Source organism: Schistocerca americana, chromosome 5, assembly GCF_021461395.2.
Source record: "Schistocerca americana isolate TAMUIC-IGC-003095 chromosome 5, iqSchAmer2.1, whole genome shotgun sequence".
Classification (NCBI taxonomy): Eukaryota; Metazoa; Arthropoda; class Insecta; order Orthoptera; family Acrididae; genus Schistocerca; species Schistocerca americana.
Window position 1 is genome coordinate 750320140 of NC_060123.1, and position 27479 is coordinate 750347618.

The following is a 27479-nucleotide window of genomic DNA, read 5'->3' on the forward strand; positions in this document are numbered from 1 at the left end:
GCCGACTTAAGTAATAGAAGTCTGACTCTTCTTACTGACTATGTTTGAACCATTCCTGTGACACTAGCTATAGATTCCGATGCTTCACTACAGGTTTACTGTATCCCTCTGACCTTCTTATAGACGATGAAACACAGAAATTGCATCGGAATTAAATACGATAAGCACAATGCCGACTTAAGTACAAGAAGACTGTCTCTTCCTACTGTCTATGTTTTGACCATTCCTGTGACACTAGTTATAGACTCCGATGCTTCACTTCAGGTTTACTGTATCCATCTGACCTTCTTATTGACGATGAAACACAGAAATTGCATCAGAATTAAATACAAAAGGCACAATGCCGACTTAAGTACAAGAAGCCTGACTCTTCTTACTGTCTATGTTTTCAACCATTCCTGTGACACTAGTTATAGACTCCGATGATCACCCCAGGTTTACTGTATCCCTTGGACCTTCTTATTGACGATGAAACACAGAAATTGCATCGGAATTAAATACAAAAGGCACAATGCCGACTTAAGTACAAGAAGACTGACTCTTCTTACTGTCTATGTTTTGACCATCCCTGTGACACTAGTTATAGATTCCGATGCTTCACTCCAGGTTTACTGTATCCCTTGGACCTTCTTATTGACGATGAAACACAAAAATTGCATCGGAATTAAATACAATAGGCACAATGCCGACTTAAGTACAAGAAGACTGTCTCTTCCTACTGTCTATGTTTTGAACCATTCCTGTGACACTAGTCATAGATTCCGATGCTTCACTTCAGATTTACCGTATCCGTTGGACCTTCTTATTGACGATGAAACACAGAAATTGCATCTTAATTAAATACGAAAGTCACAATACCGACTTAAGTACAAGAAGACTGACTCTTCTTACTGACTATGATTTGAACCATTCCTGTGACACTAGTCATAGATTCCGATGCTTAACTTCAGGATTACTGTATTCCTCTGACCTTCTTATTGACGATGAAACACAGAAATTGCTTCGGAATTAAATACAAAAGGCACAATGCCGACTAAAGTACAAGAAGACTGACTCTTCTGACAGTCTATGCTTTGAACCATTCCTGTGACACTAGTTATAGATTCCGGGGCTTCACTCCAGGTTTACTGTATCCCTTGGACCTTCTTATTGACGATGAAACACAGAAATGGCATCGGAATGAAATACAAAAGGCACAATGCCGACTTAAGTGCAAGAAGACTGACTCATCTTACTGTCTATGTTTTGAACCATTCCTGTGACTCTAGTTATAGATTCCGATGCTTCACTTCAGGTTTACTGTATCCCTCTGACCGTCTTATTGACGATAAAACACAGAAATCGCATCGGAATTAAATACAAAAAGCACAATGCCGACTTAAGTACAAGAATACTGACTCAGCTAACTGTCTATGATTTGAACCGTCCCTGTGACACTAGTTATAGATTCCGATGCTTCACTCCAGGTTTAATGTATCCCTTGGACTTCCTTATTGACGATGAAACACAGAAATTGCATCGGAATTAAATACAAATGGCACAATGCCGACTTAAGTACAAGAAGACTGACTCTTCATACTGACTATGTTTTTAACCATTCCTGTGACAACAATTATAGATTCCGATGCTTCACTTCAGGTTTACTGTATCCCTCTGACCTTCCCTTTGACGATGAAGCACAGAAATTGCATCGGAATTAAATACAAAAGGCACAAAGCCGAATTAAGTACAAGAAGACTGACTCCTCTTACTGTCTATGTTTTGAACCATTCCTGTGACACTAGTTATCGACTCCGATGCTTCACTCCAGTTTTACTGTATCCCTTGGACCTTCTTATTGACGATGAAACACAGATATTGCATCGGAATTAAATACAAATGCCATAATGCCGACTTAAGTAAAAGAAGTCTGACTCTTCTTACTGTCTATGTTTTCAACCATTCCTGTGACACGAGGTAATGATTCCGATGCTTAGCTCCAGGTTTACTGTATCCCTTGGACCTTCTTATTAACGATGAAACACAGAAATTGCATCAAAATTAAATAGAAAATGCACAATGATGACTTAAGTACAAGAAGACTGACTCTTCTTACTGACTATGTTTTGTACCATTCCTGTGACACTAGTTATAGATTCCGATGCTTCACTTCAAGTTTACTGTATCCCTTGGACCTTCTTATTGACGATGAAATACAGAAATTGCTTCGGAGTTAAACACAACAGGCTGAATACAGACATAAGTACAAGAAGACTGACTCTTCTTACTGACTATGTTTTGAACAATTCCTGTGACACTAGTCATAGATTCCGATGCTTAACTTCAGGATTACTGTATCCCTTGGACCTTCTTATCGACGATGAAACACAGAAATTGCTTCGGAAATAAATACAAAATGCACAATGCCGACTTAAGTACAAGAAGACTGACTCTTCTTACTGTCTATGTTTTGAACCATTTCTGTGACTCTAGTTATAGATTCCGATGCTTCACTTCAGGTTTACTGTATCCCTCTGACCTTCTTATTGACGATGAAACACAGAAATTGCATCGGAATTAAATACAAAATTCACAATGCCGACTTAAGTACAAGAAGACTGACTCTTCTTACTGACTATGTTTTGAACCATTCCTGTGACACTAGTTATAGATTCTGATGCTTCACTTCAGGTTTACTGTATCCCTTGGAACTTCTTATTGACGATGAAACACAGAAATTGCATCGGAATTAAGTACAAAAGGCACAATGCCGACTTAACTACAAGAAGACTGACTCTGTTTACTGACTACGCTTTGAACCATTCCTGTGACACTAGTTACAGATTCCGATGCTTCACTTCAGGTTTACTGTATCCCTCTGACCTTCTCATTGACGATGAAACATAGATATTGCATCGGAATTAAATACAAAAGGCACAATGCCGACTTAAGTACTAGAAGACTGACTCTTCTTACTGACTATGCTTTGCACCAATCCTGTGAAACTAGTTATAGATTCCGATGCTTCACATCAGGTTTACTGTATCCCTCTGACATTCTTATTGACGATGAAACACAGAAATTGCATCGGAATTAAATACAAAAGGCACAATGCCGACTTAAGTACATGTAGACTGATTCTTCTTACTGTCTATGTTTTGAACCATTCCTGTGACACTAGTTACAGATTCCGATGCTTCACTTCAGGTTTACTGTATCCCTCTGACCTTCTCATTGAAGATGAAACACAGAAATTGCATCGGAATTAAATACAAAAGGCACAATGCCGACTTAAGTACAAGAAGACTGACTCTTCTTACTGACTATGTTTTGAACCATTCCTGTGAAACTAGTTATAGATTCCGATGCTTCACATCGGGTTTACTGTATCCCTCTGACCTTCTTATTGACGATGAAACACAGAAATTGCATCGGAATTAAATACAAAAGGCACAATGCCGACTTAAGTACATGTAGACTGACTCTTCCTACTGTCTATGCATTTGAACCATTCCTGTGACACTAGTAATTGGTTCCGATGCTTCACTCCAGGTTTAATGTATCCCTTGGACCTTCTTATTGACGATGAAACACAGAAATTGCCTCGGAATTAAATACAAAAGGCGCAATGCCGAATTAACTACAAGAAGAGTGACTCTTCTTACTGTCTATGTTTTGAACCATTCGTGTGACACAAGTTACAGACTCCGATGCTTCACTCCAGGTTTATGGTATCCCTTGGACCTTCTTATAGACGATGAGACACAGATATTGCATCGGAATTAAATACAAAAGGCACAATGCCGACTTAAGTAAAGGAAGACTGACTCTTCTTACTGTCTATGTTTTGAACCATTCCTGTGACACTAGTTATAGATTCCGATGCTTCACTCTAGGTTTACTGTATCCCTTGGACCTTCTTATGGACGATGAAACACAGAAATTGCAGGGGAATTAAATGGAGAATGCACAATGCCGACCTAAGTACTAGAAGACTGACTCTTCCTACTGTGTATGTTTTGAACCATTCCTGTGACACTAGTTATAGATTCCGATCCTTCACTTTAGGTTTACTGTATCCCTTGGACCTTCTTATTGACGATGAAACACAGAAATTGCATCGGAATTAAATAGAAAAGGCACAATGCCGACTTAACTACAAGAAGACTTACTCTTCTTACTGACTATGCTTTGAACCATTCCTGTGACACTATTTATAGATTCCGATGCTTAACTTCAGGATTACTGTATCTCTCTGACCTTCTTAGTGACGGTGAAACACAGAAATTGCATCGGAATTAAATACAAAAGGCACAATGCCGACTTAAGTACAAGAAGACTGACTCTTCTTACTGACTATGTTTTGAACCATTCCTGTGACACTAGTTATAGGTTCCGGATCTTCACTTCAGGTTTACTGTATCCCTCTGACCTTCTTATTGACGTTGAAGCACAGAAATTGCATCGGAATTAAATACAAAAGGCACAATGCCGACTTATGTACAAGAAGACTGACTCTTCTTACTGACTATCTTTTGAACCATTCCTTTGACACTAGTTATAGATTCCGATGCTTCACTTCAGGTTTACTGTATCCCTTAAACCTTCTTATTGACGATGGATCACAGAAATTGCTTCGGAATTAAATACAAAAGGCACAATGCCGACTTAAGTACAAGAAGACTGACTCTTCTTACTGTCTATGTTTTGAAACATTCCTGTGACTCTAGTTATAGATTCCGATGCTTCACTTCAGGTTTACTGTATCCCTCCGACCTTCATATTGACGATGAAACACAGAAATTGCATCGGAATTTAATTCAAAATTCACAATGCCGACTTAAGTACAAGAAGCCTGACTCTTACTACTGTCTATGTTTTAAACCATTCCTGTGACACTAGTTATAGATTCCGATGATTCAATTCAGGTCTACTGTATCCCTTGGAACTTCCTATTGACGATGAAACACAGAAATTGCATCGGAATTAAATACAAAAGGCACAATGCCTACTTAAGTACAAGAAGACTGACTCTTCTTACTGACTATGCTTTGAACCATTCCTGTGACACTAATTATAGATTCCGATGCTTAACTTCACGATTACTGTATCCCTCTGACCGTCTTATTGACGATGAAACACAGAAATTGCATCGGAATTAAATAGAAAGGCACAATGCCGTCTTAAGTACTAGAAGACTGACTCTTCCTACTGTCTATGCTTTTGCACCATTCCTGTGACACTAGTTATCGATTCCGATGCTTCACTCCAGGTTTAATGTATCCCTTGGACCTTCGTATTGACGATGAAACACAGAAATTGCATCGGAATTAAATACAAAAGGCACAATGCCGACTTAAGTACAAGAAGACTGACTCTTCTTACTAACTATGTATTGAACCATTCCTGTGACACTAGTTATAGTCTCCGATGCTTCACTCCTGGTTTACTGTATCCCTTGGACTTTCTTATTGACGATGAAACACAGAAATTGCATCTGAATTACATACAAAAGGCACAATGCCGACTTAAGTAAAGGAAGTCTGACTCTTCTTACTGTTTATGTTTTGAACCATTCCTGTGACACTACTTATAGATTCCGATGCTTCACTTCAGGTTTGCTGGATCCCTCTGACCTTCTTATTGACGATGAAACACAGAAATTGCATCGGAATTAAATACAAAAGGCACAATGCCGCATTAAGTACAAGAAGACTGAATCTTCTTACTCTCTATGTTTTGAACCATTCCTGTGACACTAGTTATCGACTCCGATGCTTCACTCCTGGTTTACTGTATCCCTTGGACCTTCTTATTGACGATGAAACACAGAAATTGCATCGGAATTAAATACAGAAGCCACAATGCCGACTTAAGTAAAAGAAGTCTGACTCTTCTTACTGTCTACGTTTGAACCATTCCTGTGACATTAGTTATAGATTCCGATGCTTCACTCTAGGTTTACTGTATCCCTTGGACCTTCTTATTGACGATGAAACACAGAAATTGCATCAGCATCAAATGGAAAATGCACAATGATGACTTAAGTACAAGAAGACTGACTCTTCTTACTGACTATGCTTTGAACCATTCCTGTGACACTCGTTATAGATTCCGATGCTTCACTTCAGGTTTACTGCATCCCTAGGACCTTCTTATTGACGATGAAACACAGAAATTGCATCGGAATTAAATACAAAATACACAATACAGACTTAAGTACAAGAAGACTGACTCTTCTTACTGACTATGCTTTGAACCATTCCTGTGAAACTATTCATAGTTTCCGATGCTTAACATCAGGATTACTGTATCCCTTGGACCTTCTTATTGACGATGAAACACAGAAATTGCATTGGAATTGAATACAAAAGGCACAATGCCGACTTAAGTACAAGAAGACTGACTCTTCTTACTGACTATGATTTGAACCATTCCTGTGACACTAGTTATAGATTCCGATGCTTCACTCCAGGTTTACTGTATTCCTCTGACCTTCTAATTGACAATGAAACACAGAAATTGCATCGGAATTAAATACAAAATTCACAATGCCGACTTAAGTATAGGAAGACTGACTCTTCCTACTATCCATGTTTTGAACCATTCCTGTGACACTAGTTACAGATTCCGATGCTTCAATTCAGGTCTACTGTATCCCTTGGACCTTCCTATTGACGATGAAACACAGAAATTGCATCGGAATTAAATGCAAAAGGCACAATGCAGACTTAAGTACAAGAAGACTGACTCTTCTTACTGACTATGTTTTGCACCATTCCTGTGACACTAGTTATAGATTCCGATTCTTCAAACCAGGTTTACGGTATCCTTCTGACCTTCTTATTGACGATGAAACACAGAAATTGCATCGGAATTAAGTACAAAAGGCACAAAGCCGTCTTAAGTACATGTAGAGTCACTTTTCATACTGTCTATGTTTTGAACCATTCGTGTGACACTAGTTGTAGATTCCGATGGTTCATATTAGGTTTACTGTATCCCTCTGACCGTCTTATTGACGATGAAACACAGAAATTGCATCGGAATTAAATAGAAAAGGCACAATGCCGACTTAAGTACAACAAGACTGACTCTTCCTACTGTCTATGTTTTGAACCATTCCTGTGACACTAGTTATAGATTCCGATCCTTCACTACAGGTTTACTGTATCCCTTGGACCTTCTTATTGACGATGAAACACAGAAATTGCATCGGAATTAAATACAAAAGGCACAATGCCGACTTATGTACATGTAGACTGACTCTTCCTACTGTCTATGCTTTTGAACCATTCCTGTGACACTAGTAATTGATTCCGGTGCTTCACTCCAGGTTTAATGTATCCCTTGGACCTTCTTATTGACGATGAAACACAGAAATTGCATCGGAATTATATACAAAAGGCACAATGCCGACTTAAGTAGAAGAAGACTGACTCTTCTTACTGACTATGTTTTGAACCATTCCTGTGACACTAGTTATAGATTCCGATGCTTCACTTCAGGTTTACTGTATCCCTCTGACCTTCGTATTGACGATGAAACACAAAAATTGCCTCGGAATTAAATACAAAAGGCGCAATGCCGAATTAAGTACAAGAAGAGTGACTCTTCTTACTGTCTATGTTTTGAACCATTCCTGTGACACAAGTTACAGACTCCGATGCTTCACTCCAGGTTTACGGTATCCCTTGGACCTTCTTATAGACGATGAGACACAGATATTGCATCGGAATTAAATACAAAAGGCACAATGCCGACTTAAGTAAAGGAAGACTGACTCTTCTTACTGTCTATGTTTTGAACCATTCCTGTGACACTAGTTATAGATTCCGATGCTTCACTCTAGGTTTACTGTATCCCTTGGACCTTCTTATGGACGATGAAACACAGAAATTGCAGGGGAATTAAATGGAGAATGCACAATGCCGACCTAAGTGCTAGAAGACTGACTCTTCCTACTGTGTATGTTTTGAACCATTCCTGTGACACTAGTTACAGATTGCGATGCTTCACTTCAGGTTTACTGTATCCCTTGGACCGTCTTATTGACGATGAAACACAGAAATTGCATCGGAATTCAATACAAACGGCACAATGCCGACTTAACTGCAAGAAGACTGACTCTTCTTACTGACTATGCTTTGAACTATTCCTGTGACAATAGTTATATATTCTGATGCTTAACTTCAGGATTACCGTATCCCTCTGACCTTCTTATTGACGATGAAACACAGATATTGCATCGGAATTGAATACAAAGGGCACTATGCCGACTTAAGTACATGTAGACTGACTTTTCCTACTGTCTATGTTTTGAACCATTCCTGTGACACTAGTTATAGATTCCGATGGTTCATTTCAGGTTTACTGTATCCCGTGGACTTTCCTACTGACGATAAAACACAGAAATTGCATCGGAATTTAACACTAAAGGCATAATGCCGACTTAAGTACAAGAAGACTGACTCTTCTTACTGACTATGATTTGAACCATTCATGTGACACTCGTTATAGATTCCGATGCTTCACTTCTGGTTTACTGTGTCCCTTGGACCTTCTTATTGACGATGAAACACAGAAATTGCATCGGAATTAAATACAATAGGCACAATACAGACTTAAGTACAAGAAGACTGACTCTTCTTACTGACTATGTATTGAACCATTCCTGTGACACTAGTCATAGATTCCGATGGTTAACTTCAGGATTACTGTATCCCTCTGACCTTCTTATTGACGATGAAACACAGAAATTGCATCGGAATTAAATAGAAAAGGCACAATGCCGACTTAAGTACTAGAAGACTGACTCTTCCTACTGCCTATGTTTTGAACCATTCCTGTGACACTAGTTATAGATTCCGATCCTTCACTTTAGGTTTACTGTATCCCTTGGACCTTCTTATTGACGATGAAACACAGAAATTGCATCAGAATTAAATACAAAAGGCACAATGCCGACTTAACTACAAGAAGACTTACTCATCTCACTGACTATGCTTTGAACCATTCCTGTGACACTATTTATAGATTCCGATGCTTAACTTCAGGATTACTGTATCTCTCTGACCTTCTTAGTGACGGTGAAACACAGAAATTGCATCGGAATTAAATACAAAAGGCACAATGCCGACTTAAGTACAAGAAGACTGACTCTTCTTACTGACTATGTTTTGAACCATTCCTGTGACACTAGTTATAGGTTCCGGATCTTCACTTCAGGTTTACTGTATCCCTCTCACCTTCTTATTGACGTTGGAGCACAGAAATTGCATCGGAATTAAATACAAAAGGCACAATGCCGACTTAAGTACAAGAAGACTGACTCTTCTTACTGACTATGTTTTGAACCATTCCTGTGACACTAGTTATAGATTCCGATGCTTCACTTCAGGTTTACTGTATCCCTTAAACCTTCTTATTGACGATGAAACACAGAAATTGCTTCGGAATTAAATACAAAAGGCACAATGCCGACTTAAGTACAAGAAGACTGAGTCTTCTCACTGTCTATGTTTTGAAACATTCCTGTGACTCTAGTTATAGATTCCGATGCTTCACTTCAGGTTTACTGTCTCCCTCTGACCTTCATATTGACGATGAAACACAGAAATTGCATCGGAATTTAATTCAAAATTCACAATGCCGACTTAAGTACAAGAAGCCTGACTCTTACTACTGTCTATGTTTTAAACCATTCCTGTGACACTAGTTATAGATTCCGATGCTTCAATTCAGATCTACTGTATCCCTTGGACCTTCCTATTGATGATGAAACACAGAAATAGCATCGGAATTAAATACAAAAGGCACAATGCCGACTTAAGTACAAGAAGACTGACTCTTCTTACTGACTATGCTTTGAACCACTCCTGTGACACTAATTATAGATTCCGATGCTTAACTTCAGGATTACTGTATCCCTCTGACCGTCTTATTGACGATGAAACACAGAAATTGCATCGGAATTAAATACAAAAGGCACAATGCCGTCTTAAGTACTAGAAGACTGCCTCTTCCTACTGTCTATGCTTTTGCACCATTCCTGTGACACTAGTTATCGATTCCGATGCTTCACTCCTGGTTTACTGTATCCCTTGGACCTTCTTATTGACGATGAAACACAGAAATTACAACGGAATTAAATACAGTAGCCACAATGCCGACTTAAGTAACAGAAGTCTGACTCTTCTTACTGTCTACGTTTGAACCATTCCTGTGACATTAGTTATAGATTCCGATGCTTCACTCCAGGTTTACTGTATCCCTTGGACCTTCTTATTGACGATGAAACACAGAAATTGCATCAGAATTAAATGGAAAATGCACAATGATGACTTAAGTACAAGAAGACTGACTCTTCTTACTGACTATGCTTTGAACCATTCCTGTGACACTCGTTATAGATTCCGATGCTTCACTTCAGGTTTACTGTATCGCTAGGACATTCTTATTGACGATGAAACACAGAAATTGCATCGGAATTAAATACAAAATGCACAATACAGACTTAAGTACAAGAAGACTGACTCTTCTTACTGACTATGCTTTGAACCATTCCTGTGAAACTATTCATAGATTCCGATGCTTAACATCAGGATTACTGTATCCCTTGGACCTTCTTATTGACGATGAAACACAGAAATTGCATTGGAATTGAATACAAAAGGCACAATGCCGACATAAGTACAAGAAGACTGACTCTTCTTACTGACTATGTTTTGAACCATTCCTGTGACACTAGTTATAGATTCCGATGCTTCACTCCAGGTTTACTGTATTCCTCTGACCTTCTAATTGACAATGAAACACAGAAATTGCATCGGAATTTAATACAAAAGGCACAATGCAGACTTAAGTACAAGAAGACTGACTCTTCTTACTGACTATGTTTTGCACCATTCCTGTGACACTAGTTGTAGATTCCGATTCTTCAAATCAGGTTTACGGTATCCTTCTGACCTTCTTATTGACGATGAAACACAGATATTGCATCGGAATTAAGTACAAAAGGCACAATGCCGACTTAAGTACATGTAGAGTGACTTTTCATACTGTCTATGTTTTGAACCATTCCTGTGACACTAGTTGTAGATTCCGATGGTTCATATTAGGTTTACTGTATCCCTCTGACCGTCTTATTGACGATGAAACACAGAAATTGCATCGGAATTAAATAGAAAAGGCACAATGCCGACTTAAGTACAAGAAGACTGACTCTTCCTACTGTCTATGTTTTGAACCATTCCTGTGACACTAGTTATAGATTCCGATCCTTCACTTCAGGTTTACTGTATCCCTTGGACCTTCTTATTGACGATGAAACACAGAAATTGCATCGGAATTAAATACAAAAGGCACAATGCCGACTTAACTACAAGAAGACTGACTCTTCTTACTGACTATGCTTTGAACCATTCCTGTGACACTAGTTATAAATTCCGATGCTTAACTTCAGGATTACTGTATCCCTCTGACCTTCTTAGTGACGATGAAACACAGAAATTGCATCGGAATTAAATACAAAAGGCACAATGCCGACTTAAGTACAAGAAGACTGACTCTTCTTACTGACTATGCTTTGAACCACTCCTGTGACACTAATTATAGATTCCGATGCTTAACTTCAGGATTACTGTATCCCTCTGACCGTCTTATTGACGATGAAACACAGAAATTGCATCGGAATTAAATACAAAAGGCACAATGCCGTCTTAAGTACTAGAAGACTGCCTCTTCCTACTGTCTATGCTTTTGCACCATTCCTGTGACACTAGTTATCGATTCCGATGCTTCACTCCAGGTTTAATGTATCCCTTGGACCTTCTTATTGACGATGAAACACAGAAATTGCATCCGAATTAAATACAAAAGGCACAATGCCGACTTAAGTACAAGAAGACTGAGTCTTCTTACTCTCTATGTTTTGAACCATTCCTGTGACACTAGTTATCGACTCCGATGCTTCACTCCTGGTTTACTGTATCCCTTGGACCTTCTTATTGACGATGAAACACAGAAATTGCAACGGAATTAAATACAGTAGCCACAATGCCGACTTAAGTAAAAGAAGTCTGACTCTTCTTACTGTCTACGTTTGAACCATTCCTGTGACATTAGTTATAGATTCCGATGCTTCACTCCAGGTTTACTGTATCCCTTGGACCTTCTTATTGACGATGAAACACAGAAATTGCATCAGAATTAAATGGAAAATGCACAATGATGACTTAAGTACAAGAAGACTGACTCTTCTTACTGACTATGCTTTGAACCATTCCTGTGACACTCGTTATAGATTCCGATGCTTCACTTCAGGTTTACTGTATCCCTAGGACATTCTTATTGACGATGAAACACAGAAATTGCATCGGAATTAAATACAAAATGCAAAATACAGACTTAAGTACAAGAAGACTGACTCTTCTTACTGACTATGCTTTGAACCATTCCTGTGAAACTATTCATAGATTCCGATGCTTAACATCAGGGTTACTGTATCCCTTGGACCTTCTTATTGACGATGAAACACAGAAATTGCATTGGAATTGAATACAAAAGGCACAATGCCGACATAAGTACAAGAAGACTGACTCTTCTTACTGACTATGTTTTGAACCATTCCTGTGACACTAGTTATAGATTCCGATGCTTCACTCCAGGTTTACTGTATTCCTCTGACCTTCTAATTGACAATGAAACACAGAAATTGCAACGGAATTAAATACAAAATTCACAATGCCGACTTAAGTAAAGGAAGACTGACTCTTCCTACTATCCATGTTTTGAACCATTCCTGTGACACTAGTTACAGATTCCGATGCTTCAATTCAGGTCTACTGTATCCCTTGGACCTTCCTATTGACGATGAAACACAGAAATTGCATCGGAATTTAATACAAAAGGCACAATGCAGACTTAAGTACAAGAAGACTGACTCTTCTTACTGACTATGTTTTGCACCATTCCTGTGACACTAGTTGTAGATTCCGATTCTTCAAATCAGGTTTACGGTATCCTTCTGACCTTCTTATTGACGATGAAACACAGAAATTGCATCGGAATTAAGTACAAAAGGCACAATGCCGACTTAAGTACATGTAGAGTGACTTTTCATACTGTCTATGTTTTGAACCATTCCTGTGACACTAGTTGTAGATTCCGATGGTTCATATTAGGTTTACTGTATCCCTCTGACCGTCTTATTGACGATGAAACACAGAAATTGCATCGGAATTAAATAGAAAAGGCACAATGCCGACTTAAGTACAAGAAGACTGACTCTTCCTACTGTCTATGTTTTGAACCATTCCTGTGACACTAGTTATAGATTCCGATCCTTCACTTCAGGTTTACTGTATCCCTTGGACCTTCTTATTGACGATGAAACACAGAAATTGCATCGGAATTAAATACAAAAGGCACAATGCCGACTTAACTACAAGAAGACTGACTCTTCTTACTGACTATGCTTTGAACCATTCCTGTGACACTAGTTATAAATTCCGATGCTTAACTTCAGGATTACTGTATCCCTCTGACCTTCTTAGTAACGATGAAACACAGAAATTGCATCGGAATTAAATACAAAAGGCACAATGCCGACTTAAGTACAAGAAGACTGACTCTTCTTACTGACTATGTTTTGAACCATTCCTGTGACACTAGTTATAGGTTCCGATGCTTCACTTCAGGTTTACTGTATCCCTCTGACCCTCTTATTGACGTTGAAGCACAGAAATTGCATCGGAATTAAATACAAAAGGCACAACGCCGACTTAAGTACAAGAAGACTGACTCTTCTTACTGACTATGTTTTGAACCATTCCTGTGACACTACTTATAGATTCCGATGCTTCACTTCAGGATTACTGTATCCCTCTGACTTTCTTAGTGACGATGAAACATAGATATTGCATCGGAATTAAATACAATAGGCACAATGCCGACTTAAATACAAGAAGACTGACTCTTCTTACAGACTATGTTTTGAACCATTCCTGTGACACTAGTTATAGATTCCGATGCTTCACATCAGGTTTACTGTATCCCTCTGACTGTCTTATTGACGATGAAACACAGAAATTGCATCGGAATTAAATAGAAAGCCACAATGCCGTCTTAAGTACTAGAAGACTGACTCTTCCTACTGTCTATGCTTTTGAACAATTCCTGTGACACTAGTTATTGATTCCGATGCTTCAATTCAGGTCTACTGCATCCCTTGGACCTTCCTATTGACGATGAAACACAGAAATTGCATCGGAATTAAATACAAAAGACACAATGCAGACTTAAGTACAAGAAGACTCACTCTTCTTACTGACTATGTTTGCACCATTCCTGTGACACTAGTTATAGATTCCGATTCTTAAAATCAGGTTTACGGTATCCTTCTGACCTTCTTATTGACGATGAAACAAAGAAATTGCATCGGAATTAAGTACAAAAGGCACAAAGCCGACTTAAGTACATGTAGAGTGACTTTTCATACTGTCTATGTTTTGAACCATTCCTGTGACACTAGTTGTAGATTCCGATGGTTCATATTAGGTTTACTGTATCCCTCTGACCGTCTTATTGACGATGAAACACAGAAATTGCATCGGAATGAAATAGAAAAGGCAGAATGCCGACTTAAGTACAAGAAGACTGACTCTTCCTACTGTCTATGTTTTGAACCATTCCTGTGACACTAGTTATAGATTCCGATCCTTCACTTCAGGTTTACTGTATCCCTAGGACATTCTTATTGACGATGAAACACAGAAATTGCATCGGAATTAAATACAAAAGGCACAATTCCGACTTAAGTAGAAGATGGCTGACTCTTCTTACTGTGTATGTTTTGAACCTTTCCAGTGACACTAGTTATAGATTCCGATGCTTCACTTCAGGTTTACTGTATCCCTTGGAACATCTTATTGACGACGATACACAGAAATTGCATCGGAATTAAATAGGAAAGGCACAATGCCGACTTAGGTACAAGAAGACAGACTCTTCCGATAGTCAATCTTTTGAACCATTCCTGTGACACTAGTTACAGATTCAGATGCTTCACTTCAGGTTTACTGTATCCCTCTGACCTTCTTATTGACGATGAAACACAGAAATTGCATCGGAATTAAATACAAAAGGCACAATGCCGAATTAAGTACAAGAAGACTGACACTTCACACTGACTATGTTTTGAACCATTCCTGTGACACTAGTTATAGATTCCGATGCTTCACTTCAGGTTTACTGTATCCCTTAAACCTTCCTATTGACGATGAAATTCAGAAATTGCTTCGGAATTAAATACAAAAGGCACAATGCCGACTTAAGTACAAGAAGACTGACTCTTCTTACTGTCTATGTTTTGAACCATTCCTGTGACTCTAGTTATAGATTCCGATGCTTCACTTCAGATTTACTGTATCCCTCTGACCTTCATATTGACGATGAAACACAGAAATTGCATCGGAATTAAATATAAATTTCACAATGCCGACTTAAGTACAAGAAGACTGACTCTTCCTTCTGTCTATGTTTTGAACCATTCCTGCGACACTATTTATAGATTCCGATGCTTCAATTCAGGTCTACTGTATCCCTTGGACCTTCCTATTGACGATGGAACACAGAAATTGCATCGGAATTAAATACGAAAGGCACAATGCCGACTTAAGTACAAGAAGACTGACTCTTCTTAGTGACTATGCTTTGAACCATTCCTGTGACACTAGTTATAGATTCCGATGCTTAACTTCAGGATTACTGTATCCCTCTGACCTTCTTAGTGACGATGAAACATAGATATTGCATCGGAATTAAATACAATAGGCACAATGCCGACTTAAGTACAAGAAGACTGACTCTTCTTACAGACTATGTTTTGAACCATTCCTGTGACACTAGTTATAGATTCCGATGCTTCACATCAGGTTTACTGTATCCCTCTGACCGTCTTATTGACGATGAAGCACAGAAATTGCATCGGAATTAAATAGAAAGGCACAATGCCGTCTTAAGTACTAGAAGACTGACTCTTCCTACTGTCTATGCTTTTGAACCATTCCTGTGACACTAGTTATTGATTCCGATGCTTCAATTCAGGTCTACTATATCCCTTGGACCTTCCTATTGACGATGAAACACAGAAATTGCATCGGAATTAAATACAAATGGCACAATGCAGACTTAAGTACAAGAAGACTGACTCTTCTTACTGACTATGTTTTGCACCATTCCTGTGACACTAGTTATGGATTCCGATTCTTCAAATCAGGTTTACGGTATCCTTCTGACCTTCTTATTGACAATGAAACACAGAAATTGCATCGGAATTAAGTACAAAAGGCACAATGCCGACTTAAGTACATGTAGAGTGACTTTTCATACTGTCTATGTTTTAACCATTCCTGTGACACTAGTTGTAGAGTCGGATGGTTCATATTAGGTTTACTGTATCCCTCTGACCGTCTTATTGACGATGAAACACAGTAATTGCATCGGAATTAAATAGAAAAGGCACAATGCCGACTTAAGTACAAGAAGACTGACTCTTCCTTCTGTCTATGTTTTGAACCATTCCTGTGACACTAGTTATAGATTCCGATCCATTAACTTCAGGTTTACTGTATCCCTTGGACCTTCTTATTGACGATGAAACACAGAAATTGCATCGGAATGAAATACAAAAGGCACAATGCCGACTTAACTACAAGAAGACTGACTCTTCTTGCTGACTATGCTTTGAACCATTCCTGTGACACTAGTTATCGACTCCGATGCTTCACTCCTGGTTTACTGTATCCCTTGGACCTTCTTATTGACGATGAAACACAGAAATTGCATCGGAATTAAATACAGAAGCCAAAATGCCGACTTAAGTCAAAGAAGTCTGACTCTTCTTACTGTCTACGTTTGAACCATTCCTGTGACATTAGTTATAGATTCCGATGCTTCACTCCAGGTTTACTGTATCCCTTGGACCTTCTTATTGACGATGAAACACAGAAATTGCATCAGAATTAAATGGAAAATGCACAATGATGACTTAAGTACAAGAAGACTGACTCTTCTTACTGACTATGCTTTGAACCATTCCTGTGACACTCGTTATAGATTCCGATGCTTCACTTCAGGTTTACTGTATCCCTCTGACCTTCTTAGTGACGATGAAACACAGGAATTGCATCGGAATTTAATACAAAAGGCACAATGCCGACTTAAGTACAAGAAGACTGACTCTTCTTACTGACTATGTTTTGAACCATTCCTGTGACACTAGTTATAGGTTCCGATGCTTCACTTCAGGTTTACTGTATCCCTCTGACCCTCTTATTGACGTTGAAGCACAGAAATTGCATCGGAATTAAATACAAAAGGCACAACGCCGACTTAAGTACAAGAAGACTGACTCTTCTTACTGACTATGTATTGAACCATTCCTGTGACACTAGTTATTGATTCCGATGCTTCAATTCAGGTCTACTGTATCCCTTGGACTTTCCTATTGACGATGAAACACAGAAAGTGCATCGGAATTAAATACAAAAGGCACAATGCAGACTTAAGTACAAGAAGACTGACTCTTCTTACTGACTATGTTTTGCACCATTCCTGTGACACTAGTTATAGATTCCGATTCTTCAAATCAGGTTTACGGTATACTTCTGACCTTCTTATTGACGATGAAACACAGAAATTGCATCGGAATTAAATACAAAATGCACAATACAGACTTAAGTACAAGAAGACTGACTCTTCTTACTGACTATGCTTTGAACCATTCCTGTGAAACTATTCATAGATTCCGATGCTTAACATCAGGATTACTGTATCCCTTGGACCTTCTTATTGACGATGAAACACAGAAATTGCATTGGAATTGAATACAAAAGGCACAATGCCGACTTAAGTACAAGAAGACTGACTCTTCTTACTGACTATGTTTTGAACCATTCCTGTGACACTAGTTATAGATTCCGATGCTTCACTCCAGGTTTACTGTATTCCTCTGACCTTCTAATTGACAATGAAACACAGAAATTGCATCGGAATTAAATACAAAATTCACAATGCCGACTTAAGTAAAGGAAGACTGACTCTTCCTACTATCCATGTTTTGAACCATTCCTGTGACACTAGTTACAGATTCCGATGCTTCAATTCAGGTCTACTGTATCCCTTGGACCTTCCTATTGACGATGTAACACAGAAATTGCATCGGAATTAAATACAAAAGGCACAATGCAGACTTAAGTACAAGAAGACTGACTCTTCTTACTGACTATGTTTTGCACCATTCCTGTGACACTAGTTATAGATTCCGATTCTTCAAATCAGGTTTACGGTATCCTTCTGACCTTCTTATTGACGATGAAACACAGAAATTGCATCGGAATTAAGTACAAAAGGCACAATGCCGATTTAAGTACATGTAGAGTGACTTTTCATACTGTCTATGTTTTGAACCATTCCTGCGACACTAGTTGTAGATTCCGGTGGTTCATATTAGGTTTACTGTATCCCTCTGACCGTCTTATTGACGATGAAACACAGAAATTGCATCGGAATTAAATAGAAAAGGCACAATGCCGACTTCAGTACAAGAAGACTGACTCTTCCTACTGTCTATGTTTTGAACCATTCCTGTGACACTAGTTATAGATTCCGATCCTTCACTTAAGGTTTACTGTATCCCTTGGACCTTCTTATTGACGATGAAACACAGAAATTGCATCGGAATTAAATACAAAAGGCACAATGCCGACTTAACTACAAGAAGACTGACTCTTCTTACTGACTATGCTTTGAACCATTCCTGTGACACTAGTTATAAATTCCGATGCTTAACTTCAGGATTACTGTATCCCTCTGACCTTCTTAGTGACGATGAAACACAGGAATTGCATCGGAATTAAATACAAAAGGCACAATGCCGACTTAAGGACAAGAAGACTGACTCTTCTTACTGACTATGTTTTGAACCATTCCTGTGACACTAGTTATAGGTTCCGATGCTTCACTTCAGGTTTACTGTATCCCTCTGACCCTCTTATTGACGTTGAAGCACAGAAATTGCATCGGAATTAAATACAAAAGGCACAACGCCGACTTAAGTACAAGAAGACTGACTCTTCTTACTGACTATGTATTGAACCATTCCTGTGACACTAGTTATTGATTCCGATGCTTCAATTCAGGTCTACTGTATCCCTTGGACTTTCCTATTGACGATGAAACACAGAAATTGCACCGGAAATAAATACAAAAGGCACAATGCCGACTTAAGTACAAGAAGACTGACTGTTCTTACTGTCTATGTTTTGAACCATTCCTGTGACTCTAGATATAGATTCCGATGCTTCACTTCAGATTTACTGTATCCCTCTGAACTTCATATTGACGATGAAACACAGAAATTGCATCGGAATTAAATACAAATTTCATAATGCCGACTTAAGTACAAGAAGACTGACTCTTCCATCTGTCTATGTTTTGAACCATTCCTGTGACACTATTTATAGATTCCGATGCTTCAATTCAGGTCTACTGTATCCCTTGGACCTTCCTATTGACGATGGAACACAGAAATTGCATCGGAATTAAATACGAAAGGCACAATGCCGACTTAAGTACAAGAAGACTGACTCTTCTTAGTGACTATGCTTTGAACCATTCCTGTGACACTAGTTATAGATTCCGATGCTTAACTTCAGGATTACTGTATCCCTCTGACCTTCTTAGTGACGATGAAACATAGATATTGCATCGGAATTAAATACAATAGGCACAATGCCGACTTAAGTACAAGAAGACTGACTCTTCTTACAGACTATGTTTTGAACCATTCCTGTGACACTAGTTATAGATTCCGATGCTTCACATCAGGTTTACTGTATCCCTCTGACCGTCTTATTGACGATGAAACACAGAAATTGCATCGGAATTAAATAGAAAGGCACAATGCCGTCTTAAGTACTAGAAGACTGACTCTTCCTACTGTCTATGCTTTTGAACCATTCCTGTGACACTAGTTATTGTTTCTGATGCTTCACTCCAGGTGTAATGTATCCCTTGGACCTTCTTATTGGCGATGAAACACAGAATTTGCATCGGAATTAAATACAAAAGGCACAATGCCGACTTAAGTGCAAGAAGACTGACTCTTATTACTGACTATGTTTTGAACCGTTCCTGTGACACTAGTTATAGATTCCGGTGCTTCACTTCAGGTTTTCTGTATCCCTCTGACCTTCTTATTGACGATGAAACACAGAAATTGCATCGGAAATACATACAAAAGGCACAATGCCGACTTAAGTAAAGGAAGTCTGACTCTTCTTACTGTCTATGTTTTGAATCATTCCTGTGACACTAGTTATAGATTCCGATGCTTCACTCCAGGTTTACTGTATCCCTTGGACCTACTTATGGACGATGAAACACAGAAATTGCATCGGAATTAAATAGAAAATGCACAATGCCGACTTAAGTACTAGCAGACTGACTCTTCCTACTGTGTATGATTGAACCATTCCTGTGACACTAGTTATAGATTCCGATGGCTCATTTCAGGTTTTCTGTATCCCTTGGACCTTCTTATTGACGATGAAACACAGAAATTGCATCGGAATTAAATACAAAAGGCGCAATGCCGACTTAAGTACAAGAAGACTGACTCTTCTTACTGACTATGGTTTGAACCATTCCTGTGACACTAGTTATAGATTCCGATGCTTCACCTCAGGTTTACTGTATCCCTCTGACCTTCTTATTGACGATGAAACACAGAAATTTTATTGGAATTGAATACAAAAGGCGCAATGCCGAATTAAGTACAAGAAGACTGACTCTTCTTACTGTCTATGATTTGATCCATTCCTGTGACACTAGTTATAGACTCCGATGCTTCACTACGGGTTTACTGTATCCCTTGGTCCTTCTTATTGACGATGAAACACAGAAATTGCAAATGAATTAAATACAAAAGGTACAATGCGGACTTAAGTACAAGAAGACTGACTCTTCTTACCGACTATGTTTTGCACCATTCCTGTGACACTAGTTATAGATTCCGATGCTTCACATCAGGTTTACTGTATTCCTCTGACCTTCTTATTGACGATGAAACACAGAAATTGCATCGGAATTAAATACAGAAGCCACAATGCCGACTTAAGCAAAAGAAGTCTGACTCTTCTTACTGACTATGTTTTGAACCATTCTTGTTACACTAGCTATGAATTCCGATGCTTCACTTCAAGTTCACTGTATCCCTTAAACCTTCTTATTGACGATGAAACACAGAAATTGCATCGGAAATACATACAAAAGGCACAATGCCGACTTAAGTAAAGGAAGTCTGACTCTTCTTACTGTCTATGTTTTGAATCATTCCTGTGACACTAGTTATAGATTCCGATGCTTCACTCCAGGTTTACTGTATCCCTTGGACCTACTTATGGACGATGAAACACAGAAATTGCATCGGAATTAAATAGAAAATGCACAATGCCGACTTAAGTACTAGCAGACTGACTCTTCCTACTGTGTATGATTGAACCATTCCTGTGACACTAGTTATAGATTCCGATGGCTCATTTCAGGTTTTCTGTATCCCTTGGACCTTCTTATTGACGATGAAACACAGAAATTGCATCGGAATTAAATACAAAAGGCGCGATGCCGACTTAAGTACAAGAAGACTGACTCTTCTTACTGACTATGTTTTGAACCATTCCTGTGACACTAGTTATAGATTCCGATGCTTCACCTCAGGTTTACTGTATCCCTCTGACCTTCTTATTGACGATGAAACACAGAAATTTTATTGGAATTGAATACAAAAGGCGCAATGCCGAATTAAGTACAAGAAGACTGACTCTTCTTACTGTCTATGATTTGATCCATTCCTGTGACACTAGTTATAGACTCCGATGCTTCACTACGGGTTTACTGTATCCCTTGGTCCTTCTTATTGACGATGAAACACAGAAATTGCAAATGAATTAAATACAAAAGGTACAATGCGGACTTAAGTACAAGAAGACTGACTCTTCTTACCGACTATGTTTTGCACCATTCCTGTGACACTAGTTATAGATTCCGATGCTTCACATCAGGTTTACTGTATTCCTCTGACCTTCTTATTGACGATGAAACACAGAAATTGCATCGGAATTAAATACAGAAGCCACAATGCCGACTTAAGTAAAAGAAGTCTGACTCTTCTTACTGACTATGTTTTGAACCATTCTTGTGACACTAGCTATGAATTCCGATGCTTCACTTCAAGTTCACTGTATCCCTTAAACCTTCTTATTGACGATGAAACACAGAAACTGCTTCGGAATTAAATTCAAAAGGCACAATGCCGACGTAAGTACAAGAAGACTGACTCTTCTTACTGACTATGTTTTGAACCATTCCTGTGACACTAGTTATAGATTCCGATCCTTCACTTCAGGTTCACTGTATCCCTCTGACCTTCTAATTGACGATGAAACACAGAAATTGTATCGGAATTAAATACAAAATTCACAATGCCGACTTAAGTACAAGAAGACTGACTCTTCCTACTGTCTATGATTTGAACCATTCCTGTGACACTAGTTATAGATTCCGATGCTTCAATTCAGGTCTACTGTATCCCTTGGACCTTCCTATTGACGATGAAACACAGAAATTCCATCGGAATTAAATACAAAAGGCACAATGCCGACTTAAGTACAAGAAGACTGACTCCTCTTACTGACTATGTTTTGCACCATTCCTGTGACACTAGTTATAGATTCCGATGCTTCACATCGGTTTTACTGTATCCCTCTGACCTTCTTATTGACGATGAAACACAGAAATTGCATCGGAATTAAATACAAATGGCACAATGCCGACTTAAGTACATGTAGAGTGACGTTTCATACTGTCTATGCTTTGAACCATTCCTGTGACAGTAGTTATAGATTCCGATGGTTCATATTAGGATTACTGTATCCCTCTGACCTTCTTATTGACGATGAAACACAGAAATTGCATCGGAATTAAATACAGAAGCCACAATGCCGACTTAAGTAAAGGAAGTCTGACTCTTCTTTCTGTCTATGTTTGAACCATTCCTGTGACATTAGTTATAGATTCCGATGCTTCACTCCAGGTTTACTGTATCCCTTGGACCTTCTTATTGACGATGAAACACAGAAATTGCATCAGAATTAAATGGAAAATGCACAATAATGACTTAAGTACAAGAAGACTGACTCTTTTTACTGACTATGTTTTGAACCATTCATGTGACACTCGTTATAGATTCCGATGCTTCACTTCAGGTTTACTGTATCCCTTGGACCTTCTTATTGACGATGAAACACAGAAATTGCATCGGAATTAAATACAAAAGGCACAATACAGACTTAAGTACAAGAAGACTGACTCTTCTTACTGACTATGTTTTGAACCTATCCTGTGACACTAGTCATAGATTCCGACGGTTAACTTCAGGATTACTGTATCCGTTGGACCTTCTTATTGACGATGAAACACAGAAATTACATCGGAATTAAATACAAAAGGCACAATGCCGACTTAAGTACAAGAAGACTGGCTCTTCTTACTGACTATGTTTTGAACCATTCTTGTGACACTAGCTATGGATTCCGATGCTTCACTTCATGTTGACTGTATCCGCTAAACCTTCTTATTGACGATGAAACACAGAAACTGCTTCGGGATTAAATACAAAAGGCACAATGCCGACTTAAGTACAAGAAGACTGACTCTTCTTACTGACTATGTTTTGAACCATTCCTGTGACACTAGTTGTAGATTCCGATGCTTCACTTCAGGTTTACTGTATCCCTCTGACCTTCAAATTGACCATGAAACACAGAAATTGCATCGGAATTAAATACAAAATTCACAATGCCGACTTAAGTACAAGAAGACTGACTCTTCCTACTGTCTATGCTTTGAACCATTCCTGTGACACTACTTATAGATTCCGATGCCTCAATTCAGGTCTACTGTATCCCTTGGACCTTCCTATTGACGATGAAACACAGAAATTGCATCGGAATTAAATACAAAATGCACAATGCAGACTTAAGTACAAGAAGACTGACTCCTCTTACTGACTATGTTTTGCACCATTCCTGTGACACTAGTTATAGATTCCGATGCTTCACATCGGGTTTACTGTATCCCTCTAACCTTCGTATTGACGATGAAACACAGAAATTGCGTTGGAATTAAATACAAATGGCTCAATGCCGACTTAAGTACATGTAGAGTGACGTTTCATACTGTCTATGCTTTGAACCATTCCTGTGACAGTAGTTATAGATTCCGATGTTTCATATTAGGATTACTGTATCCCTCTGACCGTCTTATTGACGATGAAACACAGAAATTGCATCGGAATTAAATAGAAAAGGCACAATGCCGACTTAAGTGCAAGAAGACTGACTCTTCCTACTGCCTATGTTTTGAACCATTCCTGTGACACTAGTTATAGATTCCGATCCTTCACTTTAGGTTTACTGTATCCCTTGGACCTTCTTATTGACGATGAAACACAGAAAATGCATCGGAATTAAATTCAAAAGGCACAATGCCGGCTTAACTACAAGAAGACTTTCTCTTCTTACTGACTATGTTTGAACCATTCCTGTGACACTATTTATAGATTCCGATGCTTAACTTCAGGATTACTGTATCTCTCTGACCTTCTTAGTGACGATGAAACACAGAAATTGCATCGGAATTAAATACAAAAGGCACAATGCCGACTTAAGTACAAGTAGAGTGACTCTTCTTACTGATTATGTTTTCAACCATTCCTGTGACACTAGTCATAGATTCCGATGCTTGACTTCAGGTTTACTGTATCCCTCTGACCTTCTTGTTGACGATGAAACACAGAAATGCAGCGGAATTAAATACAAAAGGCACAATGCCGACTTAAGTACAAGAAGACTGACTCTCCTTACTGACTATGTTTTGAACCATTCCTGTGACACTAGTTATAGATTCCGATGCTTCACTTCAGGTTTACTGTATCCCTTAAACCTTCTTATTGACGATGAATCACAGAAATTGCTTCGGAATTAAATACAAAAGGCACAATGCCGACTTAAGTACAAGAAGACTGACTCTTCTTACTGTCTATGTTTTGAAACATTCCTGTGACTCTAGTTATAGATTCCGATGCTTCACATCAGGTTTACTGTATCCCTCTGACCTTCATATTGACGATGAAACACAGAAATTGCATCGGAATTAAATACAAAATTCACAATGCCGACTTAAGTACAAGAGGACTGACTCTTACTACTGTCTATGTTTTGAACCATTCCTGTGACACTAGTTATAGATTCCGATGCATCAATTCAGGGCTACTGTATCCCTTGGACCTTCCTATTGACGATGAAACACAGAAATTGCATCGGAATTAAATACAAAAGGCACAATGCCGACTTAAGTACAAGAGGACTGACTCTTCATACTGACTGTGCTTTGAACCATTCCTGTGACACTAATTATAGATTCCGATGCTTAACTTCAGGATTACTGTATCCCTCTGACCGTCTTATTGACGATGAAACACAGAAATTGCATCGGAATTAAATAAAAAGGCACAATGCCGTCTTAAGTACTAGAAGACTTACTCTTCCTACTGTTTATGCTTTTGAACCATTTCTGTGACACTAGTTATCGATTCCGATGCTTCACTCCAGGTTTAATGTATCCCTTGGACCTTCTTATTGACGATGAAACACAGAAATTGCATCCGAATTAAATACAAAAGGCACAATGCCGACTTAAGTACAAGATGACTGACTCTTCTTACTAACTATGTATTGAACCATTCCTGTGACACTAGTTATAGTCTCCGATGCTTCACTCCTGGTTAACTGTATCCCTTGGACTTTCTTATTGACGATGAAACACAGAAATTGCATCGGAATTAAATACAAAAGGCACAATACAGACTTAAGTACAAGAAGACTGACTCTTCTTACTGACTATGTTTTGAACCATTCCTGTGACACTAGTCATAGATTCCGATGGTTAACTTCAGGATTACTGTATCCCTTGGACCTTCTTATTGACGATGAAACACAGAAATTGCATCGGAATTAAATACAAAAGGCACAAAGCCGACTTAAATACAAGAAGACTGACTCTTCTTACTGACTATGTTTTGAACCATTCTTGTGACACTAGCTATGGATTCCGATGCTTCACTTCAGGTTGACTGTATCCCTTAAACCTTCTTATTGACGATGAAACACAGAAACTGCTTCGGAATTAAATACAAAAGGCACAATGCCGACTTATGTACAAGAAGACTGACTCTTCTTACTGACTATGTTTTGAACCATTCCTGTGACACTAGTTATAGATTCCGATGGTTCATATTAGGTTTACTGTATCCCTCTGACCGTCTTATTGACGAAGAAACACAGAAATTGCATCGGAATTAAATAGAAAAGGCACAATGCCGACTAAAGTATAAGAAGACTGATTCTTCCTACTGTCTATGTTTTGAACCATTCCTGTGACACTAGTTATAGATTCCGATCCTTCACTTCAGGTTTACTGTATCCCTTGGACCTTCTTATTGACGATGAATCACAGAAATTGCATTGGAATTAAATACAAAAGGCACAATGCCGACTTAAGTACAAGCAGACTGACTCTTCTTACTGACTATGCTTTGAACCATTCCTGTGACACTAGTTATAGATTCCGATGCTTAACTTCAGGATTACTGTATCCCTCTGACCTTCTTAGTGACGATGAAACACAGATATTGCATCGGAATTAAATACAAAAGGCACAATGCCGACTTAAGTACAAGAAGACTGACTCTACTTACAGACTATGTTTTGAACCATTCCTGGGACACTAGTTATAGATTCCGATGCTTCACATCAGGTTTACTGTATCCCTCTGACCGTCTTATTGACGATGAAACACAGAAATTGCATCGGAAATAAATAGAAAGGCAAAATGCCGTCTTAAGTACTAGAAGACTGACTCTTCCTACTGTCTATGCTTTTGAACCATTCCTGTGACACTAGTTATTGATTCCGATGCTTCACTCCAGGTTTAATGTATCCCTTGGACCTTCTTATTGACGATGAAACACAGAAATTGCATCCAAATTAAATACAAAAGGCACAATGCCGACTTAAGTACAAGAAGACTGACTCTTCTTACTGACTACGTTTTGAACCGTTCCTGTGACACTAGTTATAGATTCCGATGCTTCACTTCAGGTTTAATGTATCCCTCTGACCTTCTTATTAACGATGAAACACAGAAATTGCATCGGAATTAAATACAAAAGGCACAATTCCGACTTAAGTACATGTAGACTGACTTTTCCTACTGTGTATGATTCAACCATTCCTGTGACACTAGTTATAGATTCCGAGGATTCATTTCAGGTTTACTGCATCCCTTGGACCTTCTTATTGACGATGAAACACAGAAAT